Genomic DNA, 14260 nt, shown 5'->3' with positions numbered 1-14260 from the left:
TGGCTATCCTGTGGCTATCTCAAGTGGCAATCCTGAGCTTCTGCTCCTGCTGCAAGGTACACACTGTTGTTTTTGCACACTAGCTCAAGTTCAGGTAGCATGAGCCTATCTACCCACCCTGGAATTGACACCACCTAGCAACAGTGTAGATATACCCCATGAGTCTGTAATGTCATCTGTTGATCACAGTGCAAGGTGAGCAAACAGCATAGTTTCATGTATTCTCTCAGTTGAGTATTTGTGCTTGGCCAGTGAACACACTCCCAGGCTCATCTGCAGAAGGTCTCTACAGGTGCAAACCATGTATCTATCTCATGATGTTGGCTCTTAACTATACTGGGATTACAGCTTGGTCTGCTTTGAACCAAACGCCATTTTGAGCACAAAATTTATCCCTACCTTGGTAGACGGGAATAATCTCCAGGGCTAGCCAGATCACAAGAAGCAAGTGCTATAAGAGTGTGATACGTTTTACTGCTTGTAGCACTCTGTTCTGTTTAAGCGACGAGGAGTCCTGTGGCACCTTATAGACTAACTGAAGTGTAGGAGCATAAGCTTTCGTGGGCAAAGACCCACTTCGTCAGATGCATTAGAGGGAATGTTCTGTTTGGTGATTTGTTGAACTGTTTGGGATTTCCTATCAGAGATGTGAAGGTAGGGAACAACGTTCCCTCTAATCTTTTCCATCCATGTGCGAAATAATATTTTTATATGCACCAAGGCAGGTATAAATATACAACACAACAGAAACTAAACCTAGCGGTGGACATTCTACTAATCAGATGAGGGGCATTTTAATTTCTCCTGAGCAGTTGCACAAGTGCACAGCTTATTGCAGCGATGGGCAACCTAGGCTAGTGAGTGGGCTGCCTGAATGGCTCTCCATATCAGTAGGCTGTAAGATTATCGTAACCAAGACAGTCCCTTGGGATGGGGTGGTTTTGCTAACTCTGCTTGCGTACCTGGAATGTGCAGGGTGTGCCAACAACTGTAGCAGGGGTTTAATTGGAAGCAGAAGGAGCACATGGCTCTTGCCATCAACGTTGTGTGCAATCAACACACATCTTTCTTTGCGTGCCCTTACTTTACATTTCAGTAGTACTAGTAGGAAGAAACTGTGGACGGAAACCAGCAGAATCTGGCAACCCTGCACTAGGGCAACAGTAAACAAAATGCTTTGTAGACCACACACAGAACCTTGCCCTCTTTTTAGTGTGTTAGCGTATATGGGTATGGTCTACCTGAGCTATAATCACATCCTTCACTTGCATACTCTTATTGTGTGGTTGTGGACAAGTCACTTTTTTCCTCTGTTGGCATATCTGTAAAATTGGGCTATGAAGAATGAACCACCTACCTCACAGTATTATTTAGTATCTATACAGTACTTTGAAATATTACAGAAGATGCTGGCCAAAAATTGAAAAGAGCTTGTTTGTTTTGCTACCCAGACTAGAGCTGCAGCAAGACCAAATGATGGTGTTTTCCTCAACCTCCCAGTAAGGACGATGTGCAAAAAAAGCATCCTCAACCAAATCTTTCCTTAAAGAATAATTGAAAAATGCAGGGTTTGAAAAAAAAATCCACAACAAAAACGTGAATTGTACTTGTGTTTCAGGCTTCTGTTCTGGGTTCAATTCAATTGGTACAGAAACATCAGTCAATCTTTAGACTGATTTGGGGAGAGGAGCAATATGGGTTTTCAGGGGAGCTAGTAAGATCAATTAAAGCTTTTGAAAAAGCATGTGAAGGGAAAAATGGAGATGAAGACACTAAATCAGTTCAGTTATCTATTATCTGACTTATGCCAAGCTCTTCATTGACTTAAATGACATGACTTTCAAATTACACTGATGCAAGAACAGAATCAGGCCCTGCATAAGTGATACTTAGATGGACTTGAAAGTAAGATAAGAGGACGTCTGGGGGGGGGGGGCGGGGGCAGGCGGGCGTGGTTAATGTATCCGTGTTCATGTACTTCCTGTCAGTATCTGGCTTGGGCTCGGGAAGCTAATGATCCAACCTGCAGACCACATGTGAGGATGAATCCTAGTCATGGGGCACCTGAGCATACATTGCACATATGCTAAGAAGGGTGAGTGGATAAGAAACAAGAAACAACAAATAATAGAACATCATTTCTTGTTTAAAGAATGTGACACTTGGGGTGACAGAAAATGTCCTTCATAGATAACATCTTGCTCCTCTTAAAGGGTGTCTGGAAAAGTTGTAAAGAGTAAAATATGTGCTTTTGCTGCAAATGCCAGATGTTGTGGAAGGGAAGGACCCTAACTTAACTTATTTGAAGGGATTTGTATATCCTTTATGGCAGTGTAGATTAAAATGGATAAGTATCTAGGCCTATGACAAACAGCCCTTGGATTCTAGGAAGACACTTCTGAATGGCAGCTGTTTTGTGATTGCTATGTATATGGTAATGGTAGGTTGGAATTTGTGTATTTAATTTTGAGGTGGGATGATGGGGAGGAGGGTCCTTGTATAATAATTCACTGGCATGTATTCTTTCCTGTGAAAGCTGGACGATAGGAGGAGGTAAGGGCTAGGTACAGGAGCTTGCATCATGGGCTCTTAGCTATACAGGTGTTGATCATGCAATGTGATCCGGGTAGTAGGACCCCCCTGGAGCTCTGCATGAGCACAGGGTCTGTCCCTCATGGATCCAATTGCAGGATCCGGGATATAGTTTGCTGTCTTGTGTCTTCCCTTCCGCACGCCCCTCCCATCCCCCAGCGCCCCGTCTACAATAAAACAATGAAAAACAAGTAGTCCTGTGGCACCTTAGAGACTAACAAATATATGGACTCATGAGCTTTCATGGGTAAAACCCACTTCATCAGATGAGGGAGTTTTACCCACAAAAGCACGAGATCCTATATATTCTTAACTTTTAAGGTGCCACAGGACTATTCATTTTTAGTTACAGACTAACATGGCTATCCCTCTAAGGCAATAAAGCAATAGGTTACAGCAGTGTTTCCCAAACGGTATTCCATGGAACCCCAGGGTTCCATGAAGTGAAAATAAAGGTTTCGCGAGAGAATTCTATTACAATAACATTAATTATTTTTAAATCATAAAATATTTAATGCATATTAGTTTTTGAGCTTTATTTTTTGTACACATTAAATGTGATTTTTGCTTTTAAATATGTGCAATTAAACTAAATGTTGATCTCATGACCTTGTTTAGCATTTGTTTATTATTATTCTTATTTGTGGTCCACTTTTTCAACTCCATATATAAGACTGTTAGGGGTTCTGCAAAATTCTTTTGAGTTTAAAAGGGTTCTGTGGCCAAATAAAATTGGGAAACATTGGGCTACAGCAAAGGGGCACCGAATAGTGCAATATGAGGTAAAGGAGTGGGATTTTTAAAAGTACTTGTTAGCCTATTTCTACTCCCTTTTCAAAATCAATAGGAATTTTATCAATGACTCCAGTAGGAGCAGAGTTAGGTTAGTGCTGAGCATTTTGGAAATCACACCCCAAATCTCCAAATGGAATAGTCATGACTAGGATACCCTGTAGGGCAAGTTCACTCTTTTCCAGAGCTAACATAGCCCTGTTGACTTCAGTGGGGGTGCACTTTCTTACATTAGTCTTGAATTGCTGTCAAAGAATTGCTTTTGGAATTACTAATTGTGTATTTCTCCAGCCATAGACTGTGTGTGTGTGTGTGTGTGTGTGTGTGTGTGTGTGTGTTGAGGGGAGGGAAATGGCCACATTTTGCTATCTGACTTAAATTTTGTGCAAGACCCAGAAATTGTTGTAGATTCTTTACAAATGCAATTAAGTCCATAGGGTGATCCTAAATATCCTACAGCAAATGCTGGCAACCTTTTCTTACCAGACAATACAATAATGAATCTTAAGTGGTTCAACTTCCTAAAACGGGAGACTTTGGAATAATCTTGATGAGTGATTATAAGATAGGTAAATCAGAGTTTATTGGATTCTCTATGACAAATTCAAAGTTCTTTCTATGTCTAATTGCTTTTCTGAGTTATACAACAAAATTTATTAACTCAAGTAATCTTAGTTAGCCTCTCGGTCCCCAAAGCATACATTTAAATAAATTTTCACCGTCCAATGAACTAACTACCAAGGAAATTTAAATCCCATCAGAAGGCATGTCTTTATTGCATGGAAAAACTAGAATCTGTTGGATAACTCCCTTAGGAAAATAACCAAGGGCTGACTGAATACATGTTATGTTTTGTTTCAATTATTACTGCAAATTCATGTCATCTGTACCTGACCATATATACTGGGCTGAGTTCACCCTGAGCATAACTCCATTTGAATTAATAACTGTACACCAGGGATGCATTTTACTCAAGAACAATTTATCTGGTAATGGTATTTGATAATTCAATGACAGCAGACAAACCAGTTCAAGATTGAAAAATTAACCATCCCCCTCTACAGTGGGATAGAAACACTTTTAATCCATTGAATGACCCATAACTATTGGCCACGTTCACACTCTTGAACTGAGTGTGCAGGGCTTGCATTAAGGGTAAAATAATTTTGATTGCTTGAGAGAGCTGGGAAGGCACTTTTTGTGAATGCTAGGAGTTGGCTGTGGTAATAAGGAGTCAAATAACAGCAACTGGTCTCTAACTCCTATCCTCAGGATAACCAGTGAAATGAGATGGTCATTAATGACACAGGTCTGGTTTTTCTGCTGCTGTGACCAGTATAAAGGGAGGGTGAGTGGCTATCTTAGCTGAAAAAACAATTTCCCCATAGAATGGCCCAGCATGGGAGAAACAAGATAGGAGGTTGACTGGGTGATTGGAAGGAGAGGAGAGTAAGGAAGTAACAGTGTAATGAAAAGAGGAATGATGGGCCACAAGTAGATCTGTGGCATTGGCTATCACAGGATAATTCAGAAAATGGGAATGCACAATGCAGACAATCTGTGGAGCTAAATAATATATCGTAATATGAAAAAGATATGTTGGTTTTTAGGAGCTCCAGTAGTGAGTCCTAGTACTTTCACATGTGAAGTAGCTCCATTGTAATCACAGAATTGCATCAATGTTAGACTAGATCAGAAGTAGGTCTCATGTTTTGTGCATAGATATCGTGACATAGTTGAGCCAGAGGGCTACTGGAGAGTGATAGTTTATCCTGGGAACAGGGACCATCAAGGGTCTAACCTGGCACCAGCAGGAAACTTCTAAAATCAGAGTACTCAGGCCAATTAAAACACCTGGAACCTATTAGGGAACTTCCAGACTCAAGGGAACCAGACCAGTCAGAACTGGGGGCCAATTAGGAAGCAGTTGAGACTGGTTTAAAAAGGCTTCCCTTCTGTTTGCTCAGTGTCAGAGGAGTTTTGAGGAGAGAAGAAGCTGTGGAGAATCTGGGAAGAACGTGCACACGCAGGTACCAGAAGGAAGAACCTCAGTAAGGGAGGTGCTGGGGAAGGCTGTGGGGAAGTGGCCTAGGGATTTGAAGCTCTCTTACAGCTATTACCAGAAATGTTAGACAGCTGCTCTTGCAGGGTTCCTGGTCTGGAATCCAGAGTAGAGGGCGGGCCCCACTCCCTACAATTTCCCCATTTCAGTACTAGAGAGAGACTGGCTTTGGTGCAAGGGTTTGTCCTACCCTGTGCCACTTGTAGGGGCCTGAGACTGTCAAGTTGGATTTCTCCAAACACAAAATAGTACTGTAATAAAATCCAATTGAAAAAGAACAGAAGCAGATTTCAGATACCAGGATCCTCAGATATTAATAGCTAATCGTTATAGTTGTAGATTTCAAAGCACATTACGAAGATTGACTAAGTATTCTTTTTACAGATGGAAAGGATGGTGAAAGGAAAGACTGAGTGACTTGGCCCAGGGCTTACTGACAGTGGGAACAGAATCCTGATCTGACTCTTGGTCCTGTGTGCTGGATCATATGTCCCTTACTGCTGACTCCAAAAAAGGGGAAGATTGGGGGGGGTCACTTGGAGTGGGGTGAGAGGAACAGTAAAGGTGACAAAATGTTGAGCAAATATGTATGGGGAGGGGCTTAGAACCAGTGCGCTAACTTACTGTGTGCCCTTGTGCAAGTCATCTAAGCTTCAGAGGTAGCATCCTGTTTTTAAGGAAGCAGGTGCTTTTTGAGTCCTAACCTGGCTCTTGATGAGGCTTGAACTTCTGCTGTCAGACTTGAATGTCCATTGAGCAAACAATGAGAGAGACCGCCACAAGAGGTGGTGTTCTTAATAGTCTCGCTCTCAGGCCACGTATGGGAAAATGTTCATGCTCTCAGCTTCTTGGAGAGGGCAGGCACAACATGCATTATGTATTTACGTCCTAGGAAAGGAAGGATAGATCAGTGGTTAGAGCACTAGGCTGGAATGTGGAAGGTCCATGTTTACCATAGACTTTGTGTGACTTTAGTCACCTAGTGTGTGTCTGTCTCATTTCTCCGTCTGTACAAAGGGGTTAACAGCATTTTCCTACCTCACAGGGATGTCATTAAAGATTGTGAGGCGTTCACATACTACAGTAATGGGGCGGATGGGGATAGGGGAGAAAGCGTATACAAATACCCAAGGTAGACAGTGGATAGTAACAGCTGGAGGGAAAGCGGTGTATCTCCTCTCTTGCAGATGGATGCAAGTCAGGGAATGAAAAAAGAATGAAGGACTGGATGTGATTCTTGTTTTAACTCTGAGTATTTGTTCCTGTTGCAAGAGGATGAAGGCTTTTTTAGCACATGCACCATTTCCTGGGATAACCTGAAGGTCAGCCAGTTCTCTATAGCATCTGTCATTTGTGTTTCTGAGCACTAAAGGTGAAGGAAAACAACTGTTCAATGGAAGCTTGGAAAATAGGACTGTCAAACAAGATAATGGAGTTGGGCCCCTTTTTTTAAAAAAACATTGACCATAATTTCATTCTCCTTTCAGAATTAAAATCACACATACCCCCCAGGACTAAAACACTAACGAAGCAAGACTGGCTGTAAGATGGGATTTGTTTGTGACCATGCTATCCAGTTGAACTCTCCGTAAATGTCTAATGAAGGCTGTTGTCATTTTTTGTTCTGACATTGATACAGTTTAATGTACTTTCATAGCTGCTTTTGCTGCGAGTTGGATGCTTTGTGTGTATTTGGTTTCTGCTGAGCTCAAGAAAGTAGCTGAGATTGTGGGAGCAGGAGCAAGAACAAGTGACTTGGCCTTGTATGACATAGTGAGTAAGAGGGCAGAGGGAAATCCTGTCTATTTCTGACAACCTCTGAGTCTAGAAGGTTGAAAAGAGCCATGGATCTAGCGGCCCCTTTTTTTACATTTCCAAGATGGGCTCTTCAAAAGTGCTTGGTATTGGCCTGGTCAGTTCAATGGGATCAGAGTTAGGTGAACACTGGTTTTGAAAATCCCACCTTAGAAATGTAAGACAAGTTCTTTGAGATCCTGATATCAAGTTGATCCTAAGTCTCTATGTAAATAAAAACTATTATGGAAACACGTCTTAATTTCAAATCGAAAGCATGCATCACCATATTAGTTAGGGATCTCTCTTTCTAAAACTGCTTTTCTTCTACTGGGAGGGTTTTATCTATTTCAGTGCTGCTAACAAAGCAAAGGTGACTTTTTTTAAATAATGGATTACTCTATAATTCAGGTAAAAATGATTTCTTTATAAATACTTTTTTTAAATATCTGACTGCTCTTCCATATATAAGCACTCTTATAGACCACCATTGGTGTACTCAGTGCGATATGTAATGTTACATAGAGAAAGACGTGATCCCTGATCTATAGCAATATGTTTGTGAAATTGGTTTTGAGCAACTCAAGTGCTGAAGCATCCTCCAAGTCCATGTCTAACAGACTTTACTCATATGAAATTTCACTTATTGTCCAACTTGCTGATTGCTTTTTTGTTCTGCCTGGCTTTGTCTACACTAAGTTTTTGCTGCAGAAAATATGCTAATGAGGGACTCATTAGCATGAGTCATGATCTCATTAGCATATTTTCTGCTGTTTCTTTTTGCACAAAAATCCGTGTGCAAAAAAAGGCAGAAAATATGCTACTGAGATCATTACTTATGCTAATGAGTCCCTCATTAGCATATTTTCTGCAGCAAAAACTCAGTGTAGATGTAGCCCCTATGTCCTTTTTGATATTGTCATAACTCTCTCTGCAACTCCTTCCACGTGGTGTTGCTTTTCCATGAATTCCTTTCCGTTTGTTGACCCCTTTCTAACATTGAAATTCAAGTGGTCACTTTAAACCACTTGATGGTTTCTAGTAGTGATTTCTGTTGTGAAAGCCCTTTTAAGCCCTGCCTCCTGAAGTGTTAATTCTGCCCTTCACTTCCCTAGAGTCCAGTCCTGTAACCCTTACTTGGACAATTTTCCAAAGATTCCAGATAAGGGTGGAGATTTCAGGATATGACTAGTGGCTCCCTTTTGCGCAAGCCTCTCATCAAATTTCATGAGCCATTTGTAGCTGAGGTTAGTGTGGGGAGTTCATGTTTTGATATGGAATTTCTAAAAATTATCCTGAAAAAGCTGGTGGTCATGTCCTTTCAGTTCTTACTTATCGCTTCCCATCGTTAACAGTAGCTGTGCTAGATGGGGTATGGGTTTCACAACTCTTAGACATACTCATTTTTTTTTCTTCTGAAAAAGTCTTGTTACTTAGGATATTAAAAATCATGTAATAGGGTAACAGTGTAACTGCTGAGATTTTCAGTGTTACATAGTTACCCATGCTGGGGGCTCAGCTGTATAAAGTCACCTGGGTTCAAACGATGTTGCTCTTGAAGGGATGTCATTCCCATATCAGACGGACATTCCCCATGCATCTGCTGCCTTGGGGAGTTGCGTATTCCTCAAAAATGCCTTCACAAGGGATGTTAAATATTGGTTAATTAAATTGTCAATTAACCTCATGAATTCTAATTGGTTACTGGACTATTCCATAGTCCCTGGGGGTGAGACCACCAGCCAGTGCGCTCTGGCCCTACTCCGGAGGACACTCCTGCCACTCTGTGCTGCTGCCTCTGTATTTCATTAGCAGATCAGTCCAAAGACACTCAAAATAGATTGCCGATAGCATAGAGCAGGGGTTCCTAACCTGGGGTATGTGTACCCCCAGGCGGTATGAGAAGCTTGTCAAGGGGGTATGGGGAATATTTGGTAAATAACTAGATTATCCTAATTGAAATATTCCCAAAGTAGTAGTGTTAGTGAAAAAAAGTTGTGGATTCTAGAGTCTAGAATTTCTTTCCTCCCATATTGAATAGGGGGTACGGGAAGATTTACTGAAAGCCAAGGGGGTATGGAGACTGAAAAAGGTTGGGAACCCCTGGCATAGATGAAAACAATCCTATCAACCTCTTTCCACAATTGGAGCACACGACACCAGATCTATTGCTTCTTCCATGGTGTGACGGAGCGGGCCGCCTTCACACGGCGGATGCAGACCCTCCCCGCACTGACCCTGCGGTTGCCCTCACGCTCCTAGAGGCCGCCCGAAGTGCAAGGGGGATATGCGGCGCGTGCTCCGCTGCCCAGCTAAGAAGTGGTGGTAGGGCCGCCGCGGAAGGTCCGTTGCCAGCAGGGAGCCGGGGGACAGTCCTGGAGGGGGCGGGGCCGATGCGCGCGGCAGCCAACGTGATGACGTCGAGACGCCGGCGTGGGCATTTTAAGTCGAGGTGGGTCCAGAGCGGGGGGGGGCGGGGGGCAGACAAAGGGCGTGGGAGCGGAGGAGAGAGAGGGAATCCCCCCAGATAGGAGACGGGACGGACGGAGAGGAGGACCGGCAAGAGGGACACGGAGGGTCAGAGCGGGCGAGACTGTATACAGAACGAGGATAGGAAGTAGCCCAGGGCAGGGCAAGGAGCTGGCGTGCTGGTGAGTTTCGGGCAACCGCCCCACCAGCAGGGCAGGACCGGGCGATCCTGTCCTTAGGGCCCTGGGCTGGGGTCTGGGAGAGAGGGAGAGCCCGGACCCCCCTATCCTCATTGGTGAAGAATTGAAAGTCCCCTAGCGAACAGCGGGCTTTGGTGGAGGAACTGAGAGAAACGAAGGGTGGGACAGCCACCTTGGTTACACGTGGCAAATATCCATAACGTGACCCTCTCCAAGATTTGCCAAGCTGCTACCTGGGCATCTCAACAAACTTTTGCCCAACACTGCGCTCTGACTCATAGTCCCAGAACAGGCATGCAGCTGGGCAGAGCTGCATTATCTGCAGCCTTCCAACATATTCCAAAGCCCCTACCATCCTGAGGGTTCTGCTCTTCAGTCACCAAGAGTAGAGTACCCACTGGGACGTCTCTCGCAGGTTACTCATCTTGTGCAGGACCTGAGGTTCTTTGAGATGATTGTCCTTGTGGGTGCTCCGCTACTCACCTTCCTCCCCTCTGCTTCAGAGCTAATAGCCCCTGACCCAGAACTGAGAGTGCCAGCCGTGCATGTGCTACTTAACTAACAACGGAGTGCAAGCCAGGCAGCACGTGTGTAGCCTGCAGGGGACTGCTATCAAGGGTACAGGGATGGCACCAAGACCAAGAGTGGAGCACCTACAGCAGTGGTCACCAACCAGTAGATTGGGATCTACTGGTAGATCATGGAGCTTTTGACAAGTGATCCTAACTAGTTTGGCTGGGAGGCTGTCAAGTGCCAGCACTTCACCTGCTCCTCTCAGCATTGCTGAGCTACTCCTGACCTTTGCCTTGGAGCTGCCCCCCAACCCGGGGAGGTGCTTGCTTGCTGTGCAGAACATGGAAAGAAAAGGAGGGGGTGCTAATGTCAGGGTGCCCCTCCCCCCATCCTGTACCCCATCTCCACGGAATGGGGACCAGGGCAGGGTGGAGAGAGTTTGCTGGCTGCTTTTGGGAGTGGTGCAAGGCCAGAGCACGGGTGAGCCTGCCTTAGCCCCACTGCACCACCAACCAGAAGCCACCAGTGATAAGCAGTGTCCAGTTGGAGCTCACGTTCTGAGTCCTGGCCCCAGTCCTGAACCCCTCCTGCACCCCAAGCCCCTGCCTGAGTCCTGCATCCAAACTCCCACCCAGAGCCTGCACCCTAACCCCCTCCAGCACCTCAACTCCCTGCCCCAGGTGCAAGGACCCCCTCCCACACTCCAAATTCTTTAGTCCAAGATTAGAGTCCACATCTCCCTCTCCCACACTCCAGCCCGCTGCCTGATCAAAGTCAGTGAGGACGGGGGAGGATGGAGTGAGCCAGGGTGGGGCCTTGGAGAAGGGGCAGGAAGGAGGTGGGGAAAGGGTGCCTTGGGTTTGAGGTAGATCCTGGATTGCACTTAAATTCAAAAGTGATCTTGTACTTAAAAAGGTTGGAGATCACGGACCTACAGGGACACTTATCTTGAAGAGCTCCAGTTACTGTACAAGGTGAGTAACCTTCAGTTCCTCAAAAACATTTTCTGCTATTTATTTTGACAGTCCTGTCACATTCATCCCATATTTATTTCAGTTTATGGGAGCTGCCATGTGGTATACTATTCATTTGAGTATCAAGAGGACTCCAGGCACTAGGGGGATGAACTGCTCTTTCTTTTCCATACTTGTTAGGATCCTGGCACCTGATAGGACTTGGGATTCCAGGGCAGCTGGATCTAACCAGCCCAGCCACTGTATATACCAGACAGGAAGGAGGAGCAGTAGGCCCACATGGGAAGGAGACTGCCTTCTTCACAGAAGAAGGTGGCTCCCCGGGAGCACCGGCTCCCGCCTGTTCCCCTTCCCCACCTATGCTGTTGCCTCTGCTATGCCGGATCCCTATACCCACCAGCTCCCGTGAAGCTGCCTGCTCCTCTGTGAGTAAGCATGTAACCGCTGAAAATTTCAGCAGTTACATTTATTTGGGTAAACGTGTATTATACCTATCCATGGCTGGCTGTTTTGACCTGTGAACCAGCTGCACTTTCCTCTTGCCACATCAGCTCCTGCTGGGCGAAAGATGCAATTGATTTTCATGACTTCACTTCACCTCCCTGTCAGAATCAATGATTCTGTGGGGGATGGAGAGGTGGAGCGGGGGGGAATCTGCAGAGAACATTAATTTTAGGCTTGTGCAGTGACACAATTCACCCAGGAGGAACTCTGGAGGTATCGGGGTTAAACCTTTGCCTGGAACAATTTATACCGCAAGTAGAGCAGCATAAACAAACTTAAATGACCTTCTGACAAAAACACGTTATGTTTGCATAGGGGCTTACAGGAGAGAGGAGCAGCTGAATTCAGAGCTAATTTTCCTGTCCAAGAGAGAATGATCAGGAAATGTTCCTGCTCAAGGATGAAACTTGGAACCAACTGCTTCAAAACCACAGGTTGTTACCTCCTAAACTTTAGGTGGCTTGCCTACGGTCACACAGTAAGTCTGTGCTAGAGATCCCCCTAAACGTTACACTATCTGAAATGTTTTTTCCTACTAGCATGGCAACTAAGATTCACTGTAACAGTAAGTTAGTGCAAATTGATCAACTGGATCGGCAGCCAGCACTGGCCAAGAGACTCTGCTCGCTCCTGACCTCGCTTGTGAGAAGCTGCGACCATGCCCAGGTTTCCAGCTAGGCCACTCAACATACAAGGTACCACAGCCTGGGGCTGAGGGGTTGGTTTGGGTTGTGTGTTTCTCACATACATTAGACCAGGGCTACTCAACACGCGGGCCACGTGCAGCCCACGGCCTGTTTGTTTGCATCCCACAGTGCGGTTTGGGTTTACGTGGGGCTCAACATGCGGCCCACTGGTGAGATCTTTTGAACATGGCCTCCACTGGAAACACGCTCCACAATGGCGAGGCATCTCCCAGGGGGGTGGGTGAGCATTGAAAGATTCAAGCGGACGGGCTGGCTGGAACAGACAGGTGCAGGGGGTTGGTGTTTCTAGCCCCCAGGGAGAAGGTGCCTGGAGTGCCAGGGCATTGTGTGAAACTATTTGCATATATGTGCAACCACACTTAAGTTGCAGCTCTCAGCATGTGCTGTGAATACTATTGTGGCCCCTGGGGCTTCCAAAGTTGAGTAGCCCCGCATTAGACTGTCCTATTACATTACCATTTTCCCCCCTTTTAACTCTGGTGGCATTGGTTTAGGCTCTGAGGCAAGCTAAATTCTCCAGCAAATCAGAAATTTCATGGTAGATTCAGATCATTTAAAAAGGTGAGGTTTCTTTTCAGTTAAAGATGGAAAAGGACTAATTCTCCTACTGCAAATATCCCTTCTTTTATTTATTTTGTTGTTCTTTTGAATTTCCCTTATGCTGTTTCCAACTCTTCAGTTTGCAACACAATTTTGACCTGACCACGTAACTGAGTGGTAGAAGGTCTCAGTAGCTCAGGGAAAAGGATGAAGTTCTTCCGGCCTTCCTTTCCCCTCTTGTGCTCTGGGATTGGTGACAGTGTTGTTGTTTTTTGGATGGGCAGAATGAACGCTCCCCACCTATGATGGGACATACCAGGCCCACTGAGTATGGTCCTACCACATCCTACTTTGGAAAAGGAGCAATGAAAGTGAGTCCTTGAGGCCGGCCCTAGAATGGCCGCTTCCCAGCAGCCTATCAGAGCATAGCAGGGCCCGTTAAAAGGAGCTGATTAGTTGCTGGCTGGGACCACAAGCGTGAAGAAGGAGTAAGGGGCTGTGAAACTCCACAGGTAGGGAGACTGGGACGAAATCTTGCTCAAGCAAGGACAGAGCTACTCTAAGGGCTTCAGGCAGAGGCATGAAAGTTGAGAAATTAGGACAAAGACTGAGAGATTCCCCAGGGAAGGAGGCCCGAGAGAGACCCTACTCAAACAGGGATCAGCCAGAGAATGCAAGAAGAAGAGGCGGCTATGTGGGGAGTGGCTGAGAGAATAGCAGTTGCAAGTCTTGCAGGGAGTAGCATATGGCTGCTGTTTATGGGGGGCCAGGACATGGGTCACTGGGCTGGCCAGCATCCCACCCAACTGGCGGTGTGGCCAACACCCCAAGAAGGGGATAAGACTTGTTTAGAGGCCTGCATGAAGGACAGAGCTTAGAGTCAGCGAGAACATAGGTGCCCTTTCAATTCCATACATTTTCCTGGTTATATTGTTTTCTAAACGCAGTGTTGTTTTGTTGTGCAAGTAGACTTTGTTCTAGTTACAGGAGTGGCTCTGTAACATTACATCATTAAGGGGCAGTAATGTGTATTGATGTGGTTCTCACATTGAAGGCTTTTTTGCCTAAGTGGCCCCCGCTTCAAAAATAATAAAGAGCACTGGTCTAGTAAAT

The 14260-nt window shown here is 45.2% G+C and overlaps 1 long non-coding RNA gene across 1 annotated transcript; it reads left to right on the top strand.

Annotated features, from left to right (window-relative positions):
• Positions 1 to 4016: 4016 nt before the first annotated feature.
• LOC142829522 (uncharacterized) lies at positions 4017 to 7686 on the top strand. Its single transcript, XR_012903966.1, has 3 exons — positions 4017 to 5414; positions 6634 to 6768; positions 6934 to 7686. It is a non-coding gene; the product is annotated as an uncharacterized LOC142829522 (long non-coding RNA).
• Positions 7687 to 14260: the final 6574 nt, after the last annotated feature.

This window comes from Pelodiscus sinensis, chromosome 5 (assembly GCF_049634645.1).
Source record: "Pelodiscus sinensis isolate JC-2024 chromosome 5, ASM4963464v1, whole genome shotgun sequence".
In the NCBI taxonomy this organism is placed as follows: domain Eukaryota; kingdom Metazoa; phylum Chordata; order Testudines; family Trionychidae; genus Pelodiscus; species Pelodiscus sinensis.
Note: the sequence above shows the minus strand (reverse complement) of the source record. Positions and strands in the feature narration are given on the sequence as shown.